The sequence below is a fragment of the Brassica oleracea genome, chromosome C4 (genome assembly GCF_000695525.1).
Source record: "Brassica oleracea var. oleracea cultivar TO1000 chromosome C4, BOL, whole genome shotgun sequence".
Lineage (NCBI taxonomy): Eukaryota > Viridiplantae > Streptophyta > Magnoliopsida > Brassicales > Brassicaceae > Brassica > Brassica oleracea.
The window spans coordinates 48,960,903-48,974,281 of NC_027751.1; the positions used below are offsets into that span (position 1 = coordinate 48,960,903).

A 13,379-nucleotide genomic window follows, 5' to 3' on the forward strand; every position below is an offset into this window, starting at 1 on the left:
AGTTAAAAATAGATCCTGAAGAATAACATGGGTGTATTGAAATAAGAGTTTTAGAAGATTTTGGAATGTTTTAATTTTGGTGAACTTAAGGTGATTTTGAAATTATTTAACGGGTTTCACTAAAAAGTTAAAAATAAAAATAGAAATTTATATGTAATTTGGTAGGTATTTTTCTAGAAATTTCAGAGTTGTTTAGGTGACTCCTAATTTTTCTTAATCTGAAATTTCTAGCACATCATTGGAGAACTTCCCTCGTGGGTTTCCTTCTGATTTTCAATAACCCTTTCTCTGATTTCTCACAAAGAGCTTGATGATGACATATGTGCATGGGCATTAATAGCACAAAGAATCTGAAATTGTTAATTAAGAGAAGGGGTTTGTCCAGACGCTGGAGCTTTTTAATATATATCACAAAAATAAGGAGAAGATCTTGATGCACTAATCTCTATTCGTGCAGTTGAAGATCTTCTTCACATAATTGAAGAGTATCAAGAAGCTGAAGAGAAGAAGGCTACTTCCAAGAATATACGAATGTTTCTTGTGTCTTTATCTGAGACAAGAACGAGAACATAAACCAAAGGATCTTTAAAAAAAGAAAGACGGTCTCTGTGTCATAAGTTTTTTAGTTAGAGTCGTAACTTCAAAGACAGCAAAAAGGGATTCAAAATCTCTGACCTAACAAAACCTCATCTTCCCTACACCTGCAAAGCTTCAACCTAGTGGTTTGGCTTGGAGACTAGCATCTCATTGCTTGCAATGCACAACAGCATATAACAATGTTCCAATAAGAGAGAATGCAAAGAGTAAAATACATGGGAAGTAACACACATAGAGAATAAACCAGTTTTCTCAACTTCAAAAGCGAAAAATTCAGTCGTATCATAACACCAAAACAGAGTAAACAAAATATGGTAGAGATAGAGAGATAAGGGTGACCATAGTGAGTAGTCTTGTTGGCTGGCTTGCTTACAGCTTGTCTTCAAAATCAGACAAAGGAGTCATCTGTTCCTTCATACCCTTCCTCTTCCTGATGTCAGCCACCAGCGTTGAAGCTTGCGATCCTGTCTCCAAAGGGTCAGATGACATCATCTCCCAGTGATCAAACACACACTGAGGGAAAGCTTGTCCTGAGGTTGCTGCTCTAAGCTGACTTGAGAATCCAAATGACTCAACAACTGGCAGGTACGCCTTGATATTATACAGCGGTGTCCCTGGCCTCTGCATCTCCTCAAAGACGTGTCCACGCTTCTGATTCAGCACGCTGTAGATTCCTCCAAGAGCTCCTTCTGGTGCTTGGATCTCCACCATGTAAACCGGTTCCAACAGTCTAGGCTTGGCAGTGAGCTGTGACGCGTAAATAACCCTCCTCGCTGTTGGGATAACCTGACCACCACCTCTGTGGATAGCATCAGAGTGGAGCACCACATCGCAAACCTCAAAGCAGATTCCTCTCATGTTCTCATCACAAAGAGGACCTTCCTTGGAAGCCCACTGGAACCCAGCAACAACAGAATCCTTGATTTCATTCAGGTATTGAACTCCCTTACACATGTCGACAACCATGTTGGGCCCTGTGGTTTCAGGTCCAAACGCCCATATCTTCTTTGCAAGATCCTTGTCCCAGCCAAACTCCTCAGCCAATATCTTGGAACGTATCTTGGGATCATCTCTTGGACCAATACGGCCTTCATCTATTGCCTCCGCAAGACCATCCTCCAAGGGCCTAGCCTCCATGTACAGACGGTTGTGCTTGTTTGGGGACTTGCTCATCACAGTACGCACAGATCGCTCCAAAACAGTCTCACGGAATGAGACAACAGGGTCAGACTTGACAATCTCCGCACCACCCATGAAATCATCCTGAAGATCCTTCAAGCAAATCTCAAGATGCAGTTCTCCAGCACCAGCAACAATGTGCTCACCTGACTCCTCCATCGTGCACACAACCATAGGGTCAGACTTGGCCAGCCTCTTAAGTCCCTCAACAAGCTTGGGAAGATCAGAAGCGACCTTGCACTGAACAGCAACACGTACAACAGGGGACACAGAAAACTTCATAGCACGGATGGGATGAGCATCAACTTCTTTCTCATTCGTCAGCGTAGCATTCTTGGTGATGAACTGATCAAGACCAACCATAGCAACGGTGTTACCACAGGGAACATCCTCAACAGTCTCTTGCCTCTTACCCATCCAGATGACAGTCCTCTGAACACTCTTGACGTAAAGGTCTTTCTTCTCACCAGGAACAAAGTTGGGACCCATGATTCTGACTTTCATACCAGTGGACACCTTGCCAGAGAATACACGACCAAAAGCAAAGAATCTTCCCTTGTCTGAGGCAGGAATCATCTTAGAGACGTAGAGCATGAGAGGGCCATTAGGATCACAGTTTCTGATGGCAGTGGCATACTGGTCATCGAGAGGACCTTCATACAGGTTCTCAACACGGTACCTCTGTGCAGTGTGGGGAGATGGAAGGTGAAAGATCATCATCTCAAGCAAAGCAGTACTCGCAGGGAGCCAAGCCTGCATGACACGCTTCATCAAAGGTTTACCCATAAGCTCCTTCTCGTCAGACTTCATCTGGACACCAAGCTTCTGCAACATAGGCCACAACTTATCCTTCTGGTCATTCATGCAAGTGGCAATGATCTGCTTGATGGGCTCATAACAGAACAGCACAAACCCACGCTTGCAGGTAGCGGACCCAGTGTTTTTGCTGCTCCATTTCTTAGTGGCAGGGTCAAAGAAATTCTCACCCCAAAGCCTCTCCATCATCTTAGTCTCATCAACACCGAACTTAGAAGCATACATCTTGGCAAAGTTGGTGAGGGTGAAAGCCCATCCGTGGAGACCAGCAGAGAACGCAACAGTTCCCTTCTCAGGGTAAACCTGAACATCACCAAGGAGAGGATCCTCATAGGTAGCCATGATGACATTGGCATTCTCAATGACCCTCTGGAAATTCTGGTAAGCCTCCTTCACCATCAACCTGAAGCTCAAGGAAACACCTGTCCATCTTGTTCACAGTCAGCACGGGCCTAATCCTCTCACCAAGAGCCTGACGTAGCACAGTCTCAGTCTGAACACAGACACCCTCGATACAGTCGACGACAACAAGGGCACCATCAGTGATACGGAGCGCAGCAGTGACCTCAGAGGAGAAGTCAACGTGGCCAGGAGAGTCGATGAGGTTGATAAGGTACTCGTTTCCATCTCTGGCACCAGTGAAGCTCTTCAAGGAAGCATCGGTCATCTCGTAGTAGAGAGAGATACCCGTGGACTTGATAGTGATACCACGTTCAGCCTCGTCAGCTCGGGTATCAGTCATACGGACATCACCAGCAACTTCTTGAGCAATGATACCAGCAGCAGCAACCAAGGAGTCAGTGAGGGTGGATTTACCATGGTCGACATGAGCAATAACGGACATGTTACGGATGTTGTGTTTGTAATCCATGATCCGACGAAGCTCATCGGATGTAAACTTCACCTACGAGTTCCATTAAAAAAAAAAAACAAGTATTTAAGCTTTATAATCATCAACAACAACAAGGCAAAGTAAAAGAATAAGGCTTTTTACCATTTTGACTAACTCTTATATTCTTCACCTACGATATCTCTGCAATCACAGAAACGATATTAAGAGTTACGAAACACTGAAATGAACAACATTTAAATACCAAAACTAAAACTTTTATTTAAATAATGTTTCTTCTTCTATCGTATTTGCATCCAATTATTTATCCAAACTTTTACTCAAAACTACAAATAGAAGAACAGCTCACAATCAAACGGTCTTTAAACGTTGTTTCTACCAACAGATCTTGACAGATCGATAACAAAAAAAAATAAAAATAACATGAAGCAAAGACGATAAACAAACAGTATTGGTCATCTAAACATCAAAACTATGGAGATTCAATACGAAAATATTAAGTATACACAATCGGAGACGGACTGACCTTGGAGAGAGAAGGGGCTTGGGGGAAGAGAGAGGAGGAGGCGTTCGATATATTAATTTTCCTAATCTCTTCTAGCTAGGGTTTTAGCTCTGTTTTTTTTTCGTGAGCCTCGTTGGCCCAATACTATTTTGGCCCAATTGTTCGTGAAATATTTGGTTTTGGAATTTTATGGAATTTGTTTTTGTTTTGTAATTATAATGCGCAGTATTAAAAATAAACATAATTTATACTATTATTTAAACTAAGACTTTATGATTAGATTTATTATAAACTAGCGATTGGTCCGCTCTACGGACGAGTGAGTTTACATTAAAATTATTTTATATTATAATGTATTTTATTTTCTTTTAACATTTGAAATTTTAATATAATAAATATAATTTGTTTTCTAATTAGATCATATATGTTTATTTTGTTAACATTTGGACTTTGTTTATAGTTCTTAGAGCACCTCCGAACTCCAAATAATTTCTTGAAAAAAAATATTAATATTCTAATGAATTGTAATTAGATAATTAAAAGTTAATTGTAAAACAAAAATTTAACCGATCTATTGTTTACAAGTGTCATATTAAGTTTTAATAGAGTTTAAAAAAATATTAACATTAGAACTCTTCTACCAAAAAAAAAAACATTAGAACTCTTCTCTACTCTCTTTTTCTCTTTTTCTAAAAACAATCACCTTATAACCCCTTTAAAACCTTTTGTTGGAAATGCTCTTACGTGTTTAGATTTTTATTTGATATCGACTACATTTTATGACATTGTAATATTTTATTTTCAGTATTCATTTCAGTTATATGTTTTTTTAAAGGAAATAGGTTTTCTTTGTTTTATTTGCAAGAGATTATTATTTTTATTTTTTTGTCGTCTTGCTTGAGATTATATGTGTAGTATCTTATTAATATTTTTTAGTTGTAAGTTTTTATGTTTGATTATGGTATATCTGAATGTATTATGTGATTAGTGATTATGAGTATGTCTCTACCGATGCTTTTATTCTAAAGTTTCCCTTAACCAAATACTAAGATTCACCCAAGACTATCATCTGTTTCCTCTTCATCTTTTGCTACCCGTTGCTTTATGGTGTTTACAGACATCCTTTTCTGGTTTATTATTGATGTCTTTGTTTTCATTGTGAACACCACATATTTTTTTTGTGTAACACTAAAGATTGTTGTTATGTTACTTTCAGCGTTATAAACAAAAACAAATATTAAAATCACGTTGTCTCTGGCTAATCTAACATGTTTTATTCTTTTTTGTTGTTAGTAGAAGGGAAAAAGTATTCTAGACCATAATTTAATATATTTCACTTAAATAACAAAAATATTTTTTTTCATCTACTTATAGTAATAGCATGTGTCACAGCTATTATTTATGTTAGATCGGTGACATTGGTGAGATATTATTGTTGCTCTTGTTCATCTATAATTGCTTAGATATTTTGTGTACTCTTTTTTTGGTCAACTACTCTGTTTTGTTAGTATGAATATTTACTTCTGATTTTAATTGTTCTTAAAAAGTCGAATTTAAGAGCATAATTATCGGGGGGTTTTAGGGTGGAGTTTTTAACGGAATATAAGAATTTGTCTCTTAATTTTTAACTAAAAAAGCTAAGAAATCTTCCCAATAATCATGCTCTAAGGTCTATGATGTTCCGAGATATGGAGATAACCTAGTTTGGTGAACAAGTTCCCCTATTATCTACATCTTGAACATCAAAACGTATAAAAAACTAAAATTGATTGGATAATTATAGGAATATATAAACCAGTCTTTTCAACAAATTACGAAGAGCAACTCTCATATAAACAAAAAAGGGTTTATATACTTTTTGACGTATTTAGTCTCTCTCTCTCCACCTTTTCTTTTTCTCTCAAGACTCTCAAAGCGTCGTCAGATCCAGTTTCTTCACCGGCGTCCGGCGGCGAGTGTGAGCGCGTGCTGGCGCCGGTACTCCTCCTCCTCTATCTTGTCTGCTCTTTGCTTCAGCGGTAGTCCCTCCTCCCTATTTTCTTTGTTGTCGGCTCTGGTTCGGCGAGCTCTAGTCGTCTTCGTTCCGCGCGCGAGGTTAACGACGGCGGTGAAAGCTTGGTTAGATCTGGTGTCACGGCGCGGTGGGTGTAGGAGTTTCATCCGGAGGAGTCGGCTTTTAGTGGCTGTGAGAGAGAATCGCGTTTCAACCTTAGATCTCTCTCTCGTGTCCTCTTTGTTCTTAGCCGTGTGGAAGGCGCGCCTCTCGGGTTCTGCGGTGCGTTGGTGCTGCTCTCTCTGATGAGGTGTGCGGCTTTAGAGGTTGGTGGTTGCGAGTCTCAACGGCGTCGTCGGGGCTCCTCTCCTTCTCGTCGAAGTCAAAGTCTACTCCGGTGTTCTGGAGATGAGTTTATGTGGGTTGGTGTGCAGGCGGAGATGGCACTTGCCTCGTTTATGACTCGTGTAGGGTGTGGAGTGGGATGTGTTCTTGGTCGTCTATGGCCAGTAAATTTCCGCTTAGCAAGCCTCGAGACTTTTTGGAATCTCTGCTTTGTCATTGATCTTGAGTTATTCATTGGATAGTGGCGACTATTCTAGTGTGGTTCGGGCTCTGGTGTTTATGGTGTTTCACTGTTGACTCCGGTGATTCATTTGCGAGTTCACAATCACCGTTTCTTCGGTTCTCGAAGGCGGAAAGAGTCGTTCCGGCCTTGGTCTCGGTCGTGACGGAGTTTCTCTTGTGCCCGGTTACCTTCCCAGTGTCGGTGAAGGGTCATTTGATTCCTCAATGGTAGTGTAGCTTGGTTGGTTTGTGCAGGTCGTTAGAGCCCTCTCAGTTGGTGTGTGACATGGAGGTCAGGCCCATTTTGTACAGGTATCGGGGTGGCAGTAGCGAGCCTTCTCTGCTTGTTTGGGAGGCGGTTTCAAATGTTGCGTGACGTTGTGTACAAGCCGAGACTTGGTGGTATTGCAAGGCTCATGTGGTAAGTATCCGAAACCCTCCCCTATTTGTTGTCGAGTGCTTCATAGATAGTGACGGTTACAAGCTCGGTGGAGTTCGTTGGGAGTTAGCTACTCCGGAGACGACTTGAGAAGTTTCGGAATCCGAGGCAACGAGGAGAACCTCACCTTCTTGGGATCATCGTCAATGGTAGAGAGCAGTAACCAATTCCAGAGAATTTCGAAAGACATACTAGCGGAATGTGTCGGGTTTAGTGGACGGGCGAAGCTAGTTTGTAATAGCTTGACTTTGGAAATTTTGTTCAAAATATGTTTGTAACCGAATCTAATTCCCGATTTCGGGTTGAATTAATATTTTTTTTTATTAAAAAAAAAAAGTCTCATATAAGCGTTTTCACTTATTGAGAATCCGTCTCGTTCAATGACTGTACGTTGTTTTCATGGTTCTCATCACAAGGGAAATGCAAGAATCATGTTTCGTGGGAGACAAGGCGAGTCCTTCCAAACTCTAGCGTGCAACTTAAGCAACTCCTTTGCCTTCTCTTTTGTCTTGCTTCCACAGTTAACCTGAAGCACAAGACACAGCTTCGATACGCCCCCCAACTGAAACATCTCGTGCAGCAAAGCCGGCGTCGCGCAGAACCTTCCCACCGATAACAAAACCCTAACAGTCTATCGCTTGCCGTCTGCGAAATCCTCAGTATCTTCATGCACACCACTGCTATAGCCGCTCCGTGGTTCAAGAACTCAGCTCGTCCCTACGCACACTGACACAACAGATCAAGAACCACCATCGCCATCTCTGGACCTTTCCTATCTGATGAGAAGCTATCGTCCATGAGACTCTAAATCATCACAGATACCGCTCCAGCTTCCGCTTTAAGATTTATCTACAAGTTATTGGTTGGCTAAGAAATTACTTAGGTTGGCTTAGGGATGTTAAAACGGGCTACCCGAGCCTGTTTAAGCCCTGCCCGTTTAAAGTCATGCCCGTCTAGAGCATGTTAACTGCATTCCCGTTAAAGTCCGATTAACTGTGACCCGTTTACAATTGTGATGTCCGTTTAGATCTATGAGCCCTTTTTTCTTTCTAATTATAGTTAATTAATTTTTAATGACATTAAACCTTATATTTTTTTTGTAATGATGTTGTCTTTAATTATTTCTTTTACTTTTTATCGTTTCTTTTTTTCTAAATGCAGTTTTAATTATCTTAAGATATGATATTGTACAAACTTTTTAAAAACCTATTTTTAAATCCAGTTTTAATTATTTCACATGCTCAATAACATATAATAAACCAGATTTGTGTATCTAATACATATTTAAAATCTGCAGTGTATCTAATACAATTTAAAATCTGCAAGTACATAAAATCTAAAACTTAGAAAGTGAAATACAACAAACCATAGAGAGTCTGAAAGTACATAATGCTTGTATCTGAAATTAGAAAAAAAAAACTGCAAACCATTTAGAAACAAGACATAAACCAATTTCATCCTCCTCTCTTAGTCTCAAACCAACAATCCCTACTCCATCTACATGGAGCTTTGATCTGCAACGAAAAAAAAAGGGTTTTAACACAAAACAATTATATGTAGCCAACCAAATAAAGTGAGAACTAAAGTGATACATTACGACAGTGCCGGCCCTGGGGTAAAGCACACAAAGCAAGGGCTTCAGGCGCCACAATCTATATAATTTTTCGGGGCACCAAGACTAAGTAAGTTCCTTTAGTAAGGTGGTTGTGTTCTTGTAAGTTTGTACTATGGGTGGCGAGTTCAAATCTCAGCTTTTTAGCTTCTTTTTTCCCCTTTGAACAATTTAAAAGATGTTGGACCTGATATCTAACAAATTCGACCATCAATTCTTATCTCCTTTTCTAACAACTAACTATCCTTTTTGGAGTACATAATATATCACAAATCCCTATTTAAATAATTTTTTAAAAAAAGCTAATTACTTTTATTATTGAGACATTGATAATTTGACAATTCGTTTTTCTGAGGACAAAACTGCATTTTTTTTCAATTTCATACGGCCATTAATATACTTTGTTAGAGTTTTGACTTTTCTTATACATATTTTCTCTTGCTTTTTCACTATTTCTTTTGTAAAATTTTATAATTTTAAAAAATTCTAAAACCGTATAAAATTTATTATAAATTTGATTTTAATGGCTGATAAGAATTTTACTTTATTAATATGATAATGGGGCAGCATTTTTCAATTCGCTTTAGGCGCCGAATGCACCCGAACTGGCACTGCATTACGAACACAAACAAATCTCAATCTGCATATGTAGCCGACCAAATAACGAAGCAAAACAAATGGTTCAGACAAGGCATAATTTATCATATAAGACAGTGAAGACATGTGCATAACTGATTATCAATATTCCAAGAGCAACCAAACTTATACAAATGGTTCATTCAGACAAGGCATACACTATCATAAGACAGCCAAGACAACTGCATAACTGAATATCAATGTTCCAATACGTATAAGCTATACCTTAACGGAAGTAACACGCCACTACTACAACATAGCATTTACTGAATGTCAATGTTCCAAGGAGAGCGACCAAACTTATAAATATCAAACAAACTCAATTCAAAGAACCGGCTAATTAATAGTCAAGGTTACCTCTTCACTCATGCTCATTCTCATTGCATGTTTGATTCTCCTGACCTTGAACTTTCTGCTCGTGAGTTACTTGTTGTTTTTTCCGATATCTCCAATGCCAGTGCCATCAGTATCTTCAATGGTACCTATAATTTTAAATGTAAGTCAGTCAAAGAATCATTTAGCTATAAAACTGCTCTTGCAACATTTCTTAAATCCCCTTGAAATTATGCCTATCCTCGAAGCCAACTGCGAGTGCAAAGCAAAGCTTGAGCATTTTCTGGAAGCAGCCAGTTTCGGTATGCAGTCAAAATTCTACCTCAAATGCTAAAGGCCGACTCAGACGCAACTATAGTAATAGGGATGGTAAGCAAATCACGTGCCATGTCAGCTAAACCACTAAGACCATGATTAACCCCAGTCTCTTAACTGGGATTCTTAGTTTCGGCCCGAAACTAAACATGCAATGAGAATGAGCATTGGAGATATCGGAAAAACCTTTTTAGAGTAAATGTTCAAGGTCAGGAGAATCAAACATGCAATGAGAATCAAACATGCAAGGTCAGGAGAATCAAGCTAAGAACCGTCTCTTACCCGAAACTTCGGGTAAGAGACGGTTCTTAACTTTTCTTGTATTTTAACTAAGAAAAGCTAAGAACCGTCTCTTAAATAAGAGATATAAGAGCCGTCTCTTAAATAAGAGATATAAGAGCCGTCTCTTAGCCCGAAAAATGTAAAAAAAAACAAAAAAAAAACAAATTTTGTCAAATCATGAGTTAAGAACCCCGACTAAGAGACCGGGGTTAATCATGCTCTAAAAGTGTGACTGGATAACCTTTTTAGAGTAAATGTTTTAGAGTAAAAATATTTTACTCTGTATTCAGCTCAATACTTACCAATCAGGAAAAAAATGGCAAAAAAGTTGTTCAGCTGAGTACAGCAGAAAACATCATAAATTATCCCACTTGTTTTAATGAGAGTAAACATTTATTTTGCTTTTTCATTTTCTACTTTTTACTGTTCATTTTCTTTCTTCATATTTTGCTACTCTCACTTACGCTTACTTTTTACTCTCTTTTGCGCCACATGTTTACAAGTCACACACTAAGTTGACGATGATTGTCCTTCCAAACAACCCAAAACATCCACCCTGATGTTTTGCAAAGACATCTCTAAGCTTTTCCTTTTCTATCTCATACCTTCTAAACACATCACCAGCAGCCGTTTGTCTACAAATAAGCTGACAATCCGGGTTGAGGTATAAGCTTCTTGCTCTAACTTTTTCGTACTCAGCATATCTAAACGGCAAATCATGAAAGATTATGATCTCGCTAGTCATCTCTCTATCAATCTTGTTGTTAAGTTACGTTTAATTATCCTTTATCTGTGATTATTTTAATCAATTCACTAATTTTATCACCTACGTAACGTTAGTTTCTTTCTTTATTTTTTCCAAGTCGTAGTATTATTTTATTTTACTATTACTTTCTCCCAATTCAAAACTTTGAAATCGCTCCACAAACTGGAAACTATATCAATATATGGTTTGTGTACTACTCGATGAAATTGAAATTCAACAATTTAAGTTATGGACATTAACATTGTCTTATTAACACTAGATGTTGACAACAGAATTTAAAAGAAATTAAGCACAGTAGCTAAAAGTTGAATTTAGCCTAAAACCATAAATACACAATGTTAATCATCTTCTCTTTTTTGCACTTCACGGCCAAAATAGGTATTACACCAGTCACACACCCGATACGGTGGACAGTTGTTATCATAAACTTAGTGCCTCGTTGCATGCCTGCATGATGATTACTTTTTAATATACGGAACAGAGCGCTTACAATGATTGAAACATTATAGCAGAACGTAAGAATACAGACAAAACATATGTATAAACGAGTATTAAGTATACCATATTTTATAAGAATTTTGTAAGCAAGTTGCCTCCCAAGGGACCACTGATATAAAATTTAAGCATACCATCAACAAATTAAAGCATGATAACAAAAAATTTAGAGATTAGTTTCCTGTTACGACGCAACTATCAAAATGAGACGCATTTGTAAAAATAGCAAGTATCTAAAGGGTTATGGTTTTAGACACATCGTTTCCTTAGCCCATAACTTAAAATGGAATTCATAAATCTTGATTATTAATTCTCTTCGGATGCCCAGCTAACTGATACAACACTTGGCTATCTACGCATGAAAAGGTACCAAAAAGGGTTACTGGCACCCTTCACTCCTTCAGAGTTGAATGAGCTCTGGCTACTCCCTTACACTTGAGAATTAGACATAAAAACTCATAAATTAGATTCACATCAATGAAAGTGAGCTGCATCTATTACTAGAAGAAATATTTGCCAAGCCCTGGAGATTTATGAGCAAGCAATCATGTTATATAAGAGCATGTTTATCCCTAAGAGCATGCGCATCAATGAACCGGGGGTTCACAACTTTAATAGTTTTTTAATTTTTTATTTTATTTTTTTCGTTTGATTTAAAAAATAAAATATATGTGGACCAATAGCGGGCTGCCACGTGGCATGAGGCCCGCGAAACAGTTTTGAAACGGGTTCATCCGGAGGCACCCCTGCGAGACGAGTTCATCAGATTCTGTTATTATAATATTTTTTTTTTGGATGTGTGAGAGCTTCTCCCATGAACCTTTGATGCTCATACTCTAAGAAACCCAAATGGTTTTTTTTTGTTTAAAAAAAAAATTAAAAAGCAAACCAATCGCGGACCGCCACGAGTCAGTGGGGCCCGCGAACAGTGTAAAAAACTCACTAAAATCGGTTCTTAATTAGTAGTTTTTGTAACCGATCATTAAGGATTTTGTGGGGGTCCACACACTAAAAAACTCACTAAAGACCCCAGATAAACATGCTTTAAGACTTAATGTTAGAAGTCTTAATTAATTACTAAAATACTAAACAGGGGCGGACGCAGGCTTTGGTGGAGTGTGGCACGTGCCACACCCTAAATTATAAAAGCCTTTGTACATAAACGAAAGTTGTCAGCTCATTTGCCTTATGAATCTTAGAGCATGTTCAACGCAGGCACGGAACCGTAGCTTTTTTTTTGTTTTCTTTTTCATCTGCTAAAAAAAAAAATTAAAAAGGGAACTAATCGCGGATTGCCACGTGTCAGTGGGATCCGCAATCTGTGGAAAAAACAAAGAAAAATCGATCCTTATTCTCTTACTTTTGTGATCGGTTTTAAAGGTTTTTGTTGAGCCTATGCATCTAGAAACACACTTGTTACCGGCGATAAACATGGCCTTAGTTGTGCCCCATGTATTATATGTGGTTCAGATCTCAAAATTATTTTGTTTTTCAATTTTGTTCTTGCAGATTATTATATTGTAATCATTTTTTCATCAAACAAGTTTTCCTTTCATGCGTCCTAACTAATAGAAACCATTTTTCTCTCTCTAATATTAGGTTTTATCTTTCTCATATCTAATACAAATTTTTACCATTTATAAAATTATAGTTACTTTATTTAAGTTTACTTTAACAATTAACTGTAATAAGTTTGTATTTTTAATACTTATATTAAAACAGCAACTAAAATGAAAAAAAAATTTATAATAAAATTCTGTAAATAATATTTAACATTATAAAAATGTGTAATTTTTAGTTCATTCAAGTTTTTAAACAAAATGTAAAATTTGAAAGTAAAGAAATTTTTCAAAATTCTAAAAATTAATAAAATTGGTACACTATAAATTTTTAAAAATACTTTAATAATTTATAATTAAATTTAATATATATATATATAGTGTGTTAAATTAATTTATGGATCCGCCCCTGATACTAAATGAAGGGTTATGTAC

At 37.7% G+C, this 13,379-nt stretch overlaps 1 pseudogene across 1 annotated transcript; it reads right to left on the bottom strand.

Moving 5' to 3' along the window:
* Positions 1 to 765: 765 nt before the first annotated feature.
* Positions 766 to 4,034, bottom strand: LOC106339321 (annotated as a pseudogene). The gene is made up of 3 exons (XR_001269162.1): positions 3,969 to 4,034; positions 3,587 to 3,625; positions 766 to 3,496 (listed from the first exon to the last, which is right to left on the bottom strand). The product of XR_001269162.1 is annotated as an elongation factor 2-like (transcript).
* Between the last annotated feature and the right edge of the window lie 9,345 nt (positions 4,035 to 13,379).